Here is a 17,051-nt window from a genome sequence, read left to right as displayed (position 1 = left end):
TGTCACATAGACTTGTCGCTGTCGGGTGTGCTGTCACATAGACTTGTCGCTGTCGGGAGTGCTGTCACATAGACTTGTCGCTGTCGGGAGTGCTGTCACATAGACTTGTCGCTGTCGGGAGTGCTGTCACATAGACTTGTCGCTGTGGGGTGTGCTGTCACATAGACTTGTCGCTGTGGGGTGTGCTGTCACATAGACTTGTCGCTGTGGGGTGTGCTGTCACATAGACTTGTCGCTGTGGGGTGTGCTGTCACATAGACTTGTCGCTGTGGGGTGCTGTCACATAGACTTGTCGCTGTTGGGTGTGCTGTCACATAGACTTGTCGCTGTTGGGTGTGCTGTCACATAGACTTGTCGCTGTGGGGTGTGCTGTCACATAGACTTGTCGCTGTGGGGTGTGCTGTCACATAGACTTGTCGCTGTGGGGTGTGCTGTCACATAGACTTGTCGCTGTGGGGTGTGCTGTCACATAGACTTGTCGCTGTGGGGTGTGCTGTCACATAGACTTGTCGCTGTGGGGTGTGCTGTCACATAGACTTGTCGCTGTGGGGTGTGCTGTCACATAGACTTGTCGCTGTGGGGTGTGCTGTCACATAGACTTGTCGCTGTGGGGTGTGCTGTCACATAGACTTGTCGCTGTGGGGTGTGCTGTCACATAGACTTGTCGCTGTGGGGTGTGCTGTCACATAGACTTGTCGCTGTGGGGTGTGCTGTCACATAGACTTGTCGCTGTGGGGTGTGCTGTCACATAGACTTGTCGCTGTGGGGTGTGCTGTCACATAGACTTGTCGCTGTGGGGTGTGCTGTCACATAGACTTGTCGCTGTGGGGTGTGCTGTCACATAGACTTGTCGCTGTGGGGTGTGCTGTCACATAGACTTGTCGCTGTGGGGTGTGCTGTCACATAGACTTGTCGCTGTTGGGTGTGCTTTCACATAGACTTGTCGATGTTGGGTGTGCTGTCACATAGACTTGTCGATGTTGGGTGTGCTGTCACATAGACTTGTCGATGTTGGGTGTGCTGTCACATAGACTTGTCGATGTTGGGTGTGCTGTCACATAGACTTGTCGATGTTGGGTGTGCTGTCACATAGACTTGTCGATGTTGGGTGTGCTGTCACATAGACTTGTCGATGTTGGGTGTGCTGTCACATAGACTTGTCGATGTTGGGTGTGCTGTCACATAGACTTTTGTTGGGGTGGGTGTGGTGTCACATAGACTTGTCGCTGTGCTGTTTGCTGTCACATAGACTTGTCGCTGTGCTGTTTGCTGTCACATAGACTTGTCGCTGTGCTGTTTGCTGTCACATAGACTTGTCGCTGTGCTGTTTGCTGTCACATAGATTTGTCGCTGTGCTGTTTGCTGTCACATAGACTTGTCGCTGTGCTGTTTGCTGTCACATGGACTTGTCGCTGTGCTGTTTGCTGTCACATGGACTTGTCGCTGTGGGGTGTGCTGTCACATAGACTTTTGTTGGGGTGGGTGTGGTGTCACATAGACTTGTCGCTGTTGGGTGCTGTCACATAGACTTGTCGCTGTGGGGTGCTGTCACATAGACTTGTCGCTGTTGGGTGTGCTGTCACATAGACTTGTCGCTGTTGGGTGTGCTGTCACATAGACTTGTCGCTGTTGGGTGTGCTGTCACATAGACTTGTCGCTGTGGGGGGTGCTGTCACATAGACTTGTCGCTGTGGGGGGTGCTGTCACATAGACTTGTCGCTGTGGGGTGTGCTGTCACATAGACTTGTCGCTGTGGGGTGTGCTGTCATAGACTTGTCACTGTGGGACGTGGTGTCACATAGACTTGTCACTGTGGGGCGTGCTGTCACATAGACTTGTCGCTGTGGGGCGTGCTGTCACATAGACTTGTCGCTGTGGGGGGTGCTGTCACATAGACTTGTCGCTGTGGGGGGTGCTGTCACATAGACTTGTCGCTGTGGGGGGTGCTGTCACATAGACTTGTCGCTGTGGGGGGTGCTGTCACATAGACTTGTCGCTGTGGGGGGTGCTGTCACATAGACTTGTCGCTGTGGGGGGTGCTGTCACATAGACTTGTCGCTGTGGGGGGTGCTGTCACATAGACTTGTCGCTGTGGGGGGTGCTGTCACATAGACTTGTCGCTGTGGGGGGTGCTGTCACATAGACTTGTCGCTGCGGGGGGTGCTGTCACATAGACTTGTCGCTGTGGGGGGTGCTGTCACATAGACTTGTCGCTGTGGGGGGTGCTGTCACATAGACTTGTCGCTGTGGGGGGTGCTGTCACATAGACTTCTTGCGGGGTTGAGGGGGACACTGGGGGGGTGCACTGTGGAGGGTTACACTGTGGAGGGGCATGTGTGTGGTGGGGGCACTGAGGGGGTGTACTGTTTGGGCACTGTGAGGGGGGGGGCATGTGTGTGTAGGGCATGTTTGGTGCTCCTTTCACTTTCAATAGCAGAGGATTGCGATCCTCTGCTATTGAAAGTACTGCTAGAGATCACGATCTGCTCCTACTGCTGTGACAGCTGTAGCAGGAGATTCCTTCATCTCCCCAGCATGTCCCCTCATTACTGGATACTGGGACACTGCTGTCACAGTGTCCAGTGATAAGGGGACATGCTGGGGAGATGAAGGAATCTCCTGCTACAGCTGTCACAGCAGTAACAGGACATCGCATTACTCTCCCTGCCCTCTCATTGCTTTGAATGGAGCCGGCCGGCTGACGGCTCCATTCAAAGCAATGAAGCGTGCGTCTCCATTATGACGCCGGTCCTCCAGTCATGTGACCGGTGTCATTGGGAGCGCGCACACTGGGGAGAGAGAGGCAGCAGTGCATCATGGGGACTACCCAGCGACGCCATCTTTAAAAAATCCTTCAGGCCAGCTTTATAAGGGGAAGAAAAGGAATAAAAAGGTGAGCAAAATATCGTTTTTTATGGGTAGAGCTGTGGTGTGTGATGCTTCTACTCTACAGGGCATTAATGGGAAAAAAATCAGTTTGGGCAGCGGGACAACCCCTTTAAGTACTAACTTGGCTGATCAGAAGTATCCTGTAATTAGGGAACATCCCTTGAAGGTGGATGGGATAACCATGTTCTGCCTCTTTATTACAGGGGAGCTGTTTAATGTGCTGTTACCTCGCCTGACCACGCTTGTCCAGTCAGACTGCATCTGGCAGAGGATCTGTTGGAGACTGATAGTCTGTTCCTGACCGGTGGATGGAGCCAGTGGTATCTGCACTTGTTCAGGTGGCGGATGGGTAAGTGAGAAATGTCTTGCCATTGCTTCTGCACCACATAGAGCTGACCATACATTTCGGACAGTCGTATGCTAAACAAGCTCATTTGGCCAACGGCTATCTGTCTTGACCCCCCCCCCACACTTTTACATAACCATTTGTGGCTCTGCCGACCGTGCTTGTGTTCTGGATGGGGAGAGGGCAATAAGCTTATTCCCCTGCAAACAAAAAAGGATTGGACGTGTTGAATTTCAGCTGCGTGAAAGGTTTCTTTGAAAACCGCCAATGCTGATCACATGTTAGTAAATGGAGGGGCGCTATAGTTCTTTAAAAGTTCAGTTGCCAGGGCTTACACTTCTTTACAGGCAACCCGAGGAAGGTGCCAGGGACGTTGTATGCATGGGAGTTCTTCCTAAAGGCTATGTCTGCCTTTGTATACATTCTTTTCTAATTTCTTTAACACCACTACAATAAAAAAAATGGAAGCAGTAATCTTCTGCTGTTTTGTGAAGACAATGCTGATATGTATTATATTTAATATATATTTTTATTCTCCCCACAGTACAGAATGCAAGTACCCCCAATGTTGCTTTATTCTGCATTCCCTCCAATCTTGCTTCTTCATATTAAAGGGTTTTTCCTAATAATCAAATATTGGTGGCACTGGAAGGAGGGGGTGAGGTAATAGTAAAATGAATACTTCCCTCTCTGCTCACCGGCTGCTTCATGCCCCCTTTTCCCCATTGCCCTTATGGCCAGTCTGTTTTACATCAGCTGCAGCAGTCATTTGGTGGTTTACCAATGTGACTGTTAGAGCCAGTGTCAGACCCCAAAACAGAATGGATTGTCATTAGTGAACTCCCATGAACAGGCCCACTACTAGATTATGTGCCCTGTAGATGGGATGTCACTGGGGACAGATGACCCAGTGACGTGGAATCGAAACGCTTAAATGGTGGTTTGGGGGCAGTGGGGTTAATTGTTCAATAGAAAAACCTGTGGACAGTAGAAGAGAAGGCAGATGATATGAAGGCAGATGACCATAGGATCAGATCTAACACGTCTATATGATAATCTGTATATCTGCATTGTGTACATCTGTCTTTCTTAGGCCGACGTCTCTGTCCCAGATATTGGGTGAACCAAATAAAGACTCCTTTCTTACTCAAAGATGCTGTTTTTGCAGTATGGTCTCAAGGTAATCTCCAAACCTAATAGTTAATTGGAATAACTGAGGTTTTAAAGGGGTGTACAATTACCAAACGATAGCTCTGGAATTCGCAGGAATCTTTTCCCTCTTTCGGAATCACCATAAGGAAAGCTTTCAGGGTCTCTCAGGTAGATTGGTGCCTGCAGTGAGGGAGTTGACGGCCCGCAGGAAATGGGGGACAGGGCATTCGAAAAGGTCTTCTAGTATGATGGGGTGAACCCATCTGGGCCGGGAGCTTTCCCTGTCTGCGATTCTTTTAATGTAAGAGCTAGCTCTTCTGGTGAGATGGGAGTTTCTAGAGACTGAACTGCCTCTCAAGAGAGATGAGGCAGTCCTGAATTTAGAAGATAAAAATGGACTGTTGCTCTATGTCAAGTATGCTCCTTCTCTGACACGGGTGGTGATAAGTTATATAAGGACTGATAGTCTCAAAACACCTTTGCTATCTGGGGTATACAAATGGAGGTTACTTCCTGATGTGCAAGTGGTATGTAGGAACGAGACCTCTCCTTCCTCAGGGCGCTGGCGAGAGTGCGGCTGGGTTTGTTACCCAATTTGTAGAAGTGTCTCATACATTTTGTAAAACAGCCTTTAGCATGTGACATGGACAGTAAATGTACTTTGTCTTTTAATTGTGCTAACTCACATCCCGTCCCTGTATCTAGGGTTTGTTTATGAACTGCCTTTAAGGTCTGGAAATGGCTCAAGAGGTTTGAGTTGGGCCCCTTTGTCCTTTTTTTAATTCTATAATCAATACTAATGAGGGAACCGCGAATAACTCACTTATGGGCCTCCCAAACTGAAAGCAGGGCAGTTTCTGGGACGCAATATTGCTAAAATATTCTTCTAGGGCATCTTGTATCTCCTAGCAATCAATGGATCTTGTATGAGTGAATCATTAAGACGCCACTGCCACGTCCTATCGTGTAGTGAAGGGAGAGAAAGCGAGAACGAGATAAGCATGGGGTTTGAGAAAGAGATGTTGTCCATGTGTGCTGATGTGATGTAAGGGAGGCAAGCATGTTGGATCAGGAAATAGTCTTTTCTGGAATAGGAGTTGTGTGGACGAGAAAAGAAAGTTTAGTCTTTAGTGGAAGGATGAATGATTCTCCAAGTATCTACTAACTGGTGCTTGTAGAGTGTCTTGCGAAACCTGCGGTGTGTTGACCCAGGTAAACTACTGACCCAATTTGAATTGGTTAAATGGACGTCCACGGGAGTGCGGTAGGGAAATTGCAGTGTGTAACGGAACTATGTTGTGCGGTAATTTCGGTTGGCTCTTCCGGGGTTTTCAGCACGCGGAGCTAATATTTCGGCACGAATTTTGCGTTCCGTTGTGATAAGTAAAATGCGCGCGTCTCCCTAAGGGCAAAGACTCTGCGGTTGGCGGCATAGAGATAGCGCTCAGGTTTACAGTCACGATTGGGCGGTACTATGGGTCAACCGCCACAACGGCAAGGGGGTGCGGCAGTGGAGCTGTGAGGCCCGGCGAGCCAAGCCAGGTGAGGGTCAGCGTCACCCATAGCCACCTACGTTTTTGGTGGCTAACAGCGTGGTGGGCAATGCAGCGTTCGGGTTCCGGGTAAAAATGGCGCCTTGGCGACATGTGCAGAATGTAAGAGGCCTGTAATGATTTTCTCTGGTCTTCTGTATGTGCAAACTGTTTGGGTTAAATGGACGTCCACGGGAGTGCGGTAGGGAGATTGCAGTGTGTAACGGAACTATGTTGTGCTGTGATGGTTTGAGTTTTGTCGGTTTTGAATTCTTCTCTAATTAGAGTAAAAGGCTGTGAAATGAGCGGTTAATTTGTTACAGAGCCCAGAGGGTCGGGTGTGGTAGGAAGCCTAGGCCACTAAGGTAAAAGTAGAGCGCGCCGGGCAGTAATCCGCCTAGTCGCGATGGTGGTATACGACTTTAGCTGTCACTCTACCCCCCAGTGGGTACTGGGTACTCATTGCACCGACCTCGGAAGGACAGAAGGCGTGGAGCCGTTACCCCGGGCCCGGGCCTGTGGCTGCTTTGAGATGCCCATAATGAATCGCCTTGCGGGTGGTGCTACACTAACCGTAAAGCTACAGTGTCAGTCAATCGCAGCGCTTGCTTAGTGACGCACGCTAAGGAGCTGGTGGAATAAGCAGATAGGCAGGTGACAAAGCCACTGTTTTTCCAATGGCAATCTCCTAACGGTTAATTTCGGTTGGCTCTTTCGGGGTTTTCAGCACGCGGAGCTAATATTTCGGCACGAATTTTGCGTTCCGTTGTGATAAGTAAAATGCGCGCGTCTCCCTAAGGGCAAAGACTCTGCGGTTGGCGGCATAGAGATAGCGCTCAGGTTTACAGTCACGATTGGGCGGTACTATGGGTCAACCGCCACAACGGCAAGGGGGTGCGGCAGTGGAGCTGTGAGGCTCGGCGAGCCAAGCCAGGTGAGGGTCAGCGTCACCCATAGCCACCTACGTTTTTGGTGGCTAACAGCGTGGTGGGCAATGCAGCGTTCGGGTTCCGGGTAAAAATGGCGCCTTGGCGACATGTGCAGAATGTAAGAGGCCTGTAATGATTTTCTCTGGTCTTCTGTATGTGCAAACTGTTTGGGTTAAATGGACGTCCACGGGAGTGCGGTAGGGAGATTGCAGTGTGTAACGGAACTATGTTGTGCTGTGATGGTTTGAGTTTTGTCGGTTTTGAATTCTTCTCTAATTAGAGTAAAAGGCTGTGAAATGAGCGGTTAATTTGTTACAGAGCCCAGAGGGTCGGGTGTGGTAGGAAGCCTAGGCCACTAAGGTAAAAGTAGAGCGCGCCGGGCAGTAATCCGCCTAGTCGCGATGGTGGTATACGACTTTAGCTGTCACTCTACCCCCCAGTGGGTTCTGGGTACTCATTGCACCGACCTCGGAAGGACAGAAGGCGTGGAGCCGTTACCCCGGGCCCGGGCCTGTGGCTGCTTTGAGATGCCCATAATGAATCGCCTTGCGGGTGGTGCTACACTAACCGTAAAGCTACAGTGTCAGTCAATCGCAGCGCTTGCTTAGTGACGCACGCTAAGGAGCTGGTGGAATAAGCAGATAGGCAGGTGACAAAGCCACTGTTTTTCCAATGGCAATCTCCTAACGGTTAATTTCGGTTGGCTCTTTCGGGGTTTTCAGCACGCGGAGCTAATATTTCGGCACGAATTTTGCGTTCCGTTGTGATAAGTAAAATGCGCGCGTCTCCCTAAGGGCAAAGACTCTGCGGTTGGCGGCATAGAGATAGCGCTCAGGTTTACAGTCACGATTGGGCGGTACTATGGGTCAACCGCCACAACGGCAAGGGGGTGCGGCAGTGGAGCTGTGAGGCTCGGCGAGCCAAGCCAGGTGAGGGTCAGCGTCACCCATAGCCACCTACGTTTTTGGTGGCTAACAGCGTGGTGGGCAATGCAGCGTTCGGGTTCCGGGTAAAAATGGCGCCTTGGCGACATGTGTAGAATGTAAGAGGCCTGTAATGATTTTCTCTGGTCTTCTGTATGTGCAAACTGTTTGGCTTAAATGGACGTCCACGGGAGTGCGGTAGGGAGATTGCAGTGTGTAACGGAACTATGTTGTGCTGTGATGGTTTGAGTTTTGTCGGTTTTGAATTCTTCTCTAATTAGAGTAAAAGGCTGTGAAATGAGCGGTTAATTTGTTACAGAGCCCAGAGGGTCGGGTGTGGTAGGAAGCCTAGGCCACTAAGGTAAAAGTAGAGCGCGCCGGGCAGTAATCCGCCTAGTCGCGATGGTGGTATACGACTTTAGCTGTCACTCTACCCCCCAGTGGGTACCGGGTACTCATTGCACCGACCTCGGAAGGACAGAAGGCTGAGTCGACCCTGAGCCGGCTACCTGACGTACACGGGGTTTGAACCCGCACATCTCAGGTCGTGAAGCGAGAGCTTAGCACTGCGTACTGCTGCCCTAATGCTCTGCGCCACACGAGGCTCACAATGTAACCAGGTGCCCGTTTACATCTATAATCCTGGTCCAGTGTCTAGCTTGGAAACAAGATGGCATATAGACAGGCGTGGAGGCTCTGGTACCCTGCCGTACCGCCTCTAGCTTGGATACAAGATGTGCTACGGTGTGGTGGGGCCTGGATGCTGTAGGGCTAAGTTGGGCCACCTCTTGCTTGGATTCAGAATGTGACACGGGCGGGCATGGAATCCCTAGTGCCCTGCTGGGACACCTCCAGCTTTCGTATAAGATGTGATACGGGGGTGGGAGAAGGGGAAGGTAGCTGCAGCAGCCTGTTTCACCGCCTTTAGCTTGGATACGAGATGTGATCCCGGGGGGCATGGATGCTCTAGTGCTAAGCAGGCCCACCTTTTGCTTGGATGCAAGATGTCATACGGGCTGGCATGGACTCTCTAGTGCCCTGTTGCTTCAGCTTTCATAGAAGATGGGATACGGTTGGGCACGGAGGCTCCAGTTCACTGTTGTACCACCTCTGACAGATGAGCCGTCATCAGCTCCCTTCCGACAATGCTTTCAGTTTTCAGGCCCCTGGGGTTCAGCTGCAGAGCCACCGGCCGCACTGTGTTCTAATGCCAATTTGGAGCCGTTACCCCGGGCCCGGGCCTGTGGCTGCTTTGAGATGCCCATAATGAATCGCCTTGCGGGTGGTGCTACACTAACCGTAAAGCTACAGTGTCAGTCAATCGCAGCGCTTGCTTAGTGACGCACGCTAAGGAGCTGGTGGAATAAGCAGATAGGCAGGTGACAAAGCCACTGTTTTTCCAATGGCAATCTCCTAACGGTTAATTTCGGTTGGCTCTTTCGGGGTTTTCAGCACGCGGAGCTAATATTTCGGCACGAATTTTGCGTTCCGTTGTGATAAGTAAAATGCGCGCGTCTCCCTAAGGGCAAAGACTCTGCGGTTGGCGGCATAGAGATAGCGCTCAGGTTTACAGTCACGATTGGGCGGTACTATGGGTCAACCGCCACAACGGCAAGGGGGTGCGGCAGTGGAGCTGTGAGGCTCGGCGAGCCAAGCCAGGTGAGGGTCAGCGTCACCCATAGCCACCTACGTTTTTGGTGGCTAACAGCGTGGTGGGCAATGCAGCGTTCGGGTTCCGGGTAAAAATGGCGCCTTGGCGACATGTGTAGAATGTAAGAGGCCTGTAATGATTTTCTCTGGTCTTCTGTATGTGCAAACTGTTTGGCTTAAATGGACGTCCACGGGAGTGCGGTAGGGAGATTGCAGTGTGTAACGGAACTATGTTGTGCTGTGATGGTTTGAGTTTTGTCGGTTTTGAATTCTTCTCTAATTAGAGTAAAAGGCTGTGAAATGAGCGGTTAATTTGTTACAGAGCCCAGAGGGTCGGGTGTGGTAGGAAGCCTAGGCCACTAAGGTAAAAGTAGAGCGCGCCGGGCAGTAATCCGCCTAGTCGCGATGGTGGTATACGACTTTAGCTGTCACTCTACCCCCCAGTGGGTACCGGGTACTCATTGCACCGACCTCGGAAGGACAGAAGGCTGAGTCGACCCTGAGCCGGCTACCTGACGTACACGGGGTTTGAACCCGCACATCTCAGGTCGTGAAGCGAGAGCTTAGCACTGCGTACTGCTGCCCTAATGCTCTGCGCCACACGAGGCTCACAATGTAACCAGGTGCCCGTTTACATCTATAATCCTGGTCCAGTGTCTAGCTTGGAAACAAGATGGCATATAGACAGGCGTGGAGGCTCTGGTACCCTGCCGTACCGCCTCTAGCTTGGATACAAGATGTGCTACGGTGTGGTGGGGCCTGGATGCTGTAGGGCTAAGTTGGGCCACCTCTTGCTTGGATTCAGAATGTGACACGGGCGGGCATGGAATCCCTAGTGCCCTGCTGGGACACCTCCAGCTTTCGTATAAGATGTGATACGGGGGTGGGAGAAGGGGAAGGTAGCTGCAGCAGCCTGTTTCACCGCCTTTAGCTTGGATACGAGATGTGATCCCGGGGGGCATGGATGCTCTAGTGCTAAGCAGGCCCACCTTTTGCTTGGATGCAAGATGTCATACGGGCTGGCATGGACTCTCTAGTGCCCTGTTGCTTCAGCTTTCATAGAAGATGGGATACGGTTGGGCACGGAGGCTCCAGTTCACTGTTGTACCACCTCTGACAGATGAGCCGTCATCAGCTCCCTTCCGACAATGCTTTCAGTTTTCAGGCCCCTGGGGTTCAGCTGCAGAGCCACCGGCCGCACTGTGTTCTAATGCCAATTTGGAGCCGTTACCCCGGGCCCGGGCCTGTGGCTGCTTTGAGATGCCCATAATGAATCGCCTTGCGGGTGGTGCTACACTAACCGTAAAGCTACAGTGTCAGTCAATCGCAGCGCTTGCTTAGTGACGCACGCTAAGGAGCTGGTGGAATAAGCAGATAGGCAGGTGACAAAGCCACTGTTTTTCCAATGGCAATCTCCTAACGGTTAATTTCGGTTGGCTCTTTCGGGGTTTTCAGCACGCGGAGCTAATATTTCGGCACGAATTTTGCGTTCCGTTGTGATAAGTAAAATGCGCGCGTCTCCCTAAGGGCAAAGACTCTGCGGTTGGCGGCATAGAGATAGCGCTCAGGTTTACAGTCACGATTGGGCGGTACTATGGGTCAACCGCCACAACGGCAAGGGGGTGCGGCAGTGGAGCTGTGAGGCTCGGCGAGCCAAGCCAGGTGAGGGTCAGCGTCACCCATAGCCACCTACGTTTTTGGTGGCTAACAGCGTGGTGGGCAATGCAGCGTTCGGGTTCCGGGTAAAAATGGCGCCTTGGCGACATGTGTAGAATGTAAGAGGCCTGTAATGATTTTCTCTGGTCTTCTGTATGTGCAAACTGTTTGGCTTAAATGGACGTCCACGGGAGTGCGGTAGGGAGATTGCAGTGTGTAACGGAACTATGTTGTGCTGTGATGGTTTGAGTTTTGTCGGTTTTGAATTCTTCTCTAATTAGAGTAAAAGGCTGTGAAATGAGCGGTTAATTTGTTACAGAGCCCAGAGGGTCGGGTGTGGTAGGAAGCCTAGGCCACTAAGGTAAAAGTAGAGCGCGCCGGGCAGTAATCCGCCTAGTCGCGATGGTGGTATACGACTTTAGCTGTCACTCTACCCCCCAGTGGGTACCGGGTACTCATTGCACCGACCTCGGAAGGACAGAAGGCTGAGTCGACCCTGAGCCGGCTACCTGACGTACACGGGGTTTGAACCCGCACATCTCAGGTCGTGAAGCGAGAGCTTAGCACTGCGTACTGCTGCCCTAATGCTCTGCGCCACACGAGGCTCACAATGTAACCAGGTGCCCGTTTACATCTATAATCCTGGTCCAGTGTCTAGCTTGGAAACAAGATGGCATATAGACAGGCGTGGAGGCTCTGGTACCCTGCCGTACCGCCTCTAGCTTGGATACAAGATGTGCTACGGTGTGGTGGGGCCTGGATGCTGTAGGGCTAAGTTGGGCCACCTCTTGCTTGGATTCAGAATGTGACACGGGCGGGCATGGAATCCCTAGTGCCCTGCTGGGACACCTCCAGCTTTCGTATAAGATGTGATACGGGGGTGGGAGAAGGGGAAGGTAGCTGCAGCAGCCTGTTTCACCGCCTTTAGCTTGGATACGAGATGTGATCCCGGGGGGCATGGATGCTCTAGTGCTAAGCAGGCCCACCTTTTGCTTGGATGCAAGATGTCATACGGGCTGGCATGGACTCTCTAGTGCCCTGTTGCTTCAGCTTTCATAGAAGATGGGATACGGTTGGGCACGGAGGCTCCAGTTCACTGTTGTACCACCTCTGACAGATGAGCCGTCATCAGCTCCCTTCCGACAATGCTTTCAGTTTTCAGGCCCCTGGGGTTCAGCTGCAGAGCCACCGGCCGCACTGTGTTCTAATGCCAATTTGGAGCCGTTACCCCGGGCCCGGGCCTGTGGCTGCTTTGAGATGCCCATAATGAATCGCCTTGCGGGTGGTGCTACACTAACCGTAAAGCTACAGTGTCAGTCAATCGCAGCGCTTGCTTAGTGACGCACGCTAAGGAGCTGGTGGAATAAGCAGATAGGCAGGTGACAAAGCCACTGTTTTTCCAATGGCAATCTCCTAACGGTTAATTTCGGTTGGCTCTTTCGGGGTTTTCAGCACGCGGAGCTAATATTTCGGCACGAATTTTGCGTTCCGTTGTGATAAGTAAAATGCGCGCGTCTCCCTAAGGGCAAAGACTCTGCGGTTGGCGGCATAGAGATAGCGCTCAGGTTTACAGTCACGATTGGGCGGTACTATGGGTCAACCGCCACAACGGCAAGGGGGTGCGGCAGTGGAGCTGTGAGGCTCGGCGAGCCAAGCCAGGTGAGGGTCAGCGTCACCCATAGCCACCTACGTTTTTGGTGGCTAACAGCGTGGTGGGCAATGCAGCGTTCGGGTTCCGGGTAAAAATGGCGCCTTGGCGACATGTGTAGAATGTAAGAGGCCTGTAATGATTTTCTCTGGTCTTCTGTATGTGCAAACTGTTTGGCTTAAATGGACGTCCACGGGAGTGCGGTAGGGAGATTGCAGTGTGTAACGGAACTATGTTGTGCTGTGATGGTTTGAGTTTTGTCGGTTTTGAATTCTTCTCTAATTAGAGTAAAAGGCTGTGAAATGAGCGGTTAATTTGTTACAGAGCCCAGAGGGTCGGGTGTGGTAGGAAGCCTAGGCCACTAAGGTAAAAGTAGAGCGCGCCGGGCAGTAATCCGCCTAGTCGCGATGGTGGTATACGACTTTAGCTGTCACTCTACCCCCCAGTGGGTACCGGGTACTCATTGCACCGACCTCGGAAGGACAGAAGGCTGAGTCGACCCTGAGCCGGCTACCTGACGTACACGGGGTTTGAACCCGCACATCTCAGGTCGTGAAGCGAGAGCTTAGCACTGCGTACTGCTGCCCTAATGCTCTGCGCCACACGAGGCTCACAATGTAACCAGGTGCCCGTTTACATCTATAATCCTGGTCCAGTGTCTAGCTTGGAAACAAGATGGCATATAGACAGGCGTGGAGGCTCTGGTACCCTGCCGTACCGCCTCTAGCTTGGATACAAGATGTGCTACGGTGTGGTGGGGCCTGGATGCTGTAGGGCTAAGTTGGGCCACCTCTTGCTTGGATTCAGAATGTGATACGGGCGGGCATGGAATCCCTAGTGCCCTGCTGGGACACCTCCAGCTTTCGTATAAGATGTGATACGGGGGTGGGAGAAGGGGAAGGTAGCTGCAGCAGCCTGTTTCACCGCCTTTAGCTTGGATACGAGATGTGATCCCGGGGGGCATGGATGCTCTAGTGCTAAGCAGGGCCACCTTTTGCTTGGATGCAAGATGTCATACGGGCTGGCATGGACTCTCTAGTGCCCTGTTGCTTCAGCTTTCATAGAAGATGGGATACGGTTGGGCACGGAGGCTCCAGTTCACTGTTGTACCACCTCTGACAGATGAGCCGTCATCAGCTCCCTTCCGACAATGCTTTCAGTTTTCAGGCCCCTGGGGTTCAGCTGCAGAGCCACCGGCCGCACTGTGTTCTAATGCCAATTTGGAGCCGTTACCCCGGGCCCGGGCCTGTGGCTGCTTTGAGATGCCCATAATGAATCGCCTTGCGGGTGGTGCTACACTAACCGTAAAGCTACAGTGTCAGTCAATCGCAGCGCTTGCTTAGTGACGCACGCTAAGGAGCTGGTGGAATAAGCAGATAGGCAGGTGACAAAGCCACTGTTTTTCCAATGGCAATCTCCTAACGGTTAATTTCGGTTGGCTCTTTCGGGGTTTTCAGCACGCGGAGCTAATATTTCGGCACGAATTTTGCGTTCCGTTGTGATAAGTAAAATGCGCGCGTCTCCCTAAGGGCAAAGACTCTGCGGTTGGCGGCATAGAGATAGCGCTCAGGTTTACAGTCACGATTGGGCGGTACTATGGGTCAACCGCCACAACGGCAAGGGGGTGCGGCAGTGGAGCTGTGAGGCTCGGCGAGCCAAGCCAGGTGAGGGTCAGCGTCACCCATAGCCACCTACGTTTTTGGTGGCTAACAGCGTGGTGGGCAATGCAGCGTTCGGGTTCCGGGTAAAAATGGCGCCTTGGCGACATGTGCAGAATGTAAGAGGCCTGTAATGATTTTCTCTGGTCTTCTGTATGTGCAAACTGTTTGGGTTAAATGGACGTCCACGGGAGTGCGGTAGGGAGATTGCAGTGTGTAACGGAACTATGTTGTGCTGTGATGGTTTGAGTTTTGTCGGTTTTGAATTCTTCTCTAATTAGAGTAAAAGGCTGTGAAATGAGCGGTTAATTTGTTACAGAGCCCAGAGGGTCGGGTGTGGTAGGAAGCCTAGGCCACTAAGGTAAAAGTAGAGCGCGCCGGGCAGTAATCCGCCTAGTCGCGATGGTGGTATACGACTTTAGCTGTCACTCTACCCCCCAGTGGGTACCGGGTACTCATTGCACCGACCTCGGAAGGACAGAAGGCTGAGTCGACCCTGAGCCGGCTACCTGACGTACACGGGGTTTGAACCCGCACATCTCAGGTCGTGAAGCGAGAGCTTAGCACTGCGTACTGCTGCCCTAATGCTCTGCGCCACACGAGGCTCACAATGTAACCAGGTGCCCGTTTACATCTATAATCCTGGTCCAGTGTCTAGCTTGGAAACAAGATGGCATATAGACAGGCGTGGAGGCTCTGGTACCCTGCCGTACCGCCTCTAGCTTGGATACAAGATGTGCTACGGTGTGGTGGGGCCTGGATGCTGTAGGGCTAAGTTGGGCCACCTCTTGCTTGGATTCAGAATGTGATACGGGCGGGCATGGAATCCCTAGTGCCCTGCTGGGACACCTCCAGCTTTCGTATAAGATGTGATACGGGGGTGGGAGAAGGGGAAGGTAGCTGCAGCAGCCTGTTTCACCGCCTTTAGCTTGGATACGAGATGTGATCCCGGGGGGCATGGATGCTCTAGTGCTAAGCAGGGCCACCTTTTGCTTGGATGCAAGATGTCATACGGGCTGGCATGGACTCTCTAGTGCCCTGTTGCTTCAGCTTTCATAGAAGATGGGATACGGTTGGGCACGGAGGCTCCAGTTCACTGTTGTACCACCTCTGACAGATGAGCCGTCATCAGCTCCCTTCCGACAATGCTTTCAGTTTTCAGGCCCCTGGGGTTCAGCTGCAGAGCCACCGGCCGCACTGTGTTCTAATGCCAATTTGGAGCCGTTACCCCGGGCCCGGGCCTGTGGCTGCTTTGAGATGCCCATAATGAATCGCCTTGCGGGTGGTGCTACACTAACCGTAAAGCTACAGTGTCAGTCAATCGCAGCGCTTGCTTAGTGACGCACGCTAAGGAGCTGGTGGAATAAGCAGATAGGCAGGTGACAAAGCCACTGTTTTTCCAATGGCAATCTCCTAACGGTTAATTTCGGTTGGCTCTTTCGGGGTTTTCAGCACGCGGAGCTAATATTTCGGCACGAATTTTGCGTTCCGTTGTGATAAGTAAAATGCGCGCGTCTCCCTAAGGGCAAAGACTCTGCGGTTGGCGGCATAGAGATAGCGCTCAGGTTTACAGTCACGATTGGGCGGTACTATGGGTCAACCGCCACAACGGCAAGGGGGTGCGGCAGTGGAGCTGTGAGGCTCGGCGAGCCAAGCCAGGTGAGGGTCAGCGTCACCCATAGCCACCTACGTTTTTGGTGGCTAACAGCGTGGTGGGCAATGCAGCGTTCGGGTTCCGGGTAAAAATGGCGCCTTGGCGACATGTGCAGAATGTAAGAGGCCTGTAATGATTTTCTCTGGTCTTCTGTATGTGCAAACTGTTTGGGTTAAATGGACGTCCACGGGAGTGCGGTAGGGAGATTGCAGTGTGTAACGGAACTATGTTGTGCTGTGATGGTTTGAGTTTTGTCGGTTTTGAATTCTTCTCTAATTAGAGTAAAAGGCTGTGAAATGAGCGGTTAATTTGTTACAGAGCCCAGAGGGTCGGGTGTGGTAGGAAGCCTAGGCCACTAAGGTAAAAGTAGAGCGCGCCGGGCAGTAATCCGCCTAGTCGCGATGGTGGTATACGACTTTAGCTGTCACTCTACCCCCCAGTGGGTACCGGGTACTCATTGCACCGACCTCGGAAGGACAGAAGGCTGAGTCGACCCTGAGCCGGCTACCTGACGTACACGGGGTTTGAACCCGCACATCTCAGGTCGTGAAGCGAGAGCTTAGCACTGCGTACTGCTGCCCTAATGCTCTGCGCCACACGAGGCTCACAATGTAACCAGGTGCCCGTTTACATCTATAATCCTGGTCCAGTGTCTAGCTTGGAAACAAGATGGCATATAGACAGGCGTGGAGGCTCTGGTACCCTGCCGTACCGCCTCTAGCTTGGATACAAGATGTGCTACGGTGTGGTGGGGCCTGGATGCTGTAGGGCTAAGTTGGGCCACCTCTTGCTTGGATTCAGAATGTGATACGGGCGGGCATGGAATCCCTAGTGCCCTGCTGGGACACCTCCAGCTTTCGTATAAGATGTGATACGGGGGTGGGAGAAGGGGAAGGTAGCTGCAGCAGCCTGTTTCACCGCCTTTAGCTTGGATACGAGATGTGATCCCGGGGGGCATGGATGCTCTAGTGCTAAGCAGGGCCACCTTTTGCTTGGATGCAAGATGTCATACGG

General features: G+C 52.3%; 2 long non-coding RNA genes across 3 annotated transcripts in view; one reads left to right on the top strand and one right to left on the bottom strand.

The window, feature by feature from the left end:
- LOC136628082 (uncharacterized) overlaps positions 1 to 17,051 on the bottom strand; it is a 407,320-nt gene that overhangs the window by 144,027 nt on the left and 246,242 nt on the right. The window lies entirely within an intron of this gene.
- The window catches only part of LOC136628087 (uncharacterized), a 90,457-nt gene that overhangs the window by 5,872 nt on the left and 67,534 nt on the right, over positions 1 to 17,051 (top strand). Inside the window, exons 2-3 of one of the 2 annotated variants that reach the window (XR_010792851.1) lie at positions 3,093 to 3,238; positions 4,329 to 4,409. This is a non-coding gene — a long non-coding RNA (uncharacterized lncRNA). Of the gene's footprint in view, positions 1 to 3,092; positions 3,239 to 4,328; positions 4,410 to 17,051 lie in introns of those variants that run through there. The other variant, XR_010792849.1, reaches the window with a different exon arrangement.

This window comes from Eleutherodactylus coqui, chromosome 1, assembly GCF_035609145.1.
Source record: "Eleutherodactylus coqui strain aEleCoq1 chromosome 1, aEleCoq1.hap1, whole genome shotgun sequence".
Taxonomy (NCBI): Eukaryota; Metazoa; Chordata; class Amphibia; order Anura; family Eleutherodactylidae; genus Eleutherodactylus; species Eleutherodactylus coqui.
This window is presented reverse-complemented; position numbering and strand designations above follow the sequence as displayed.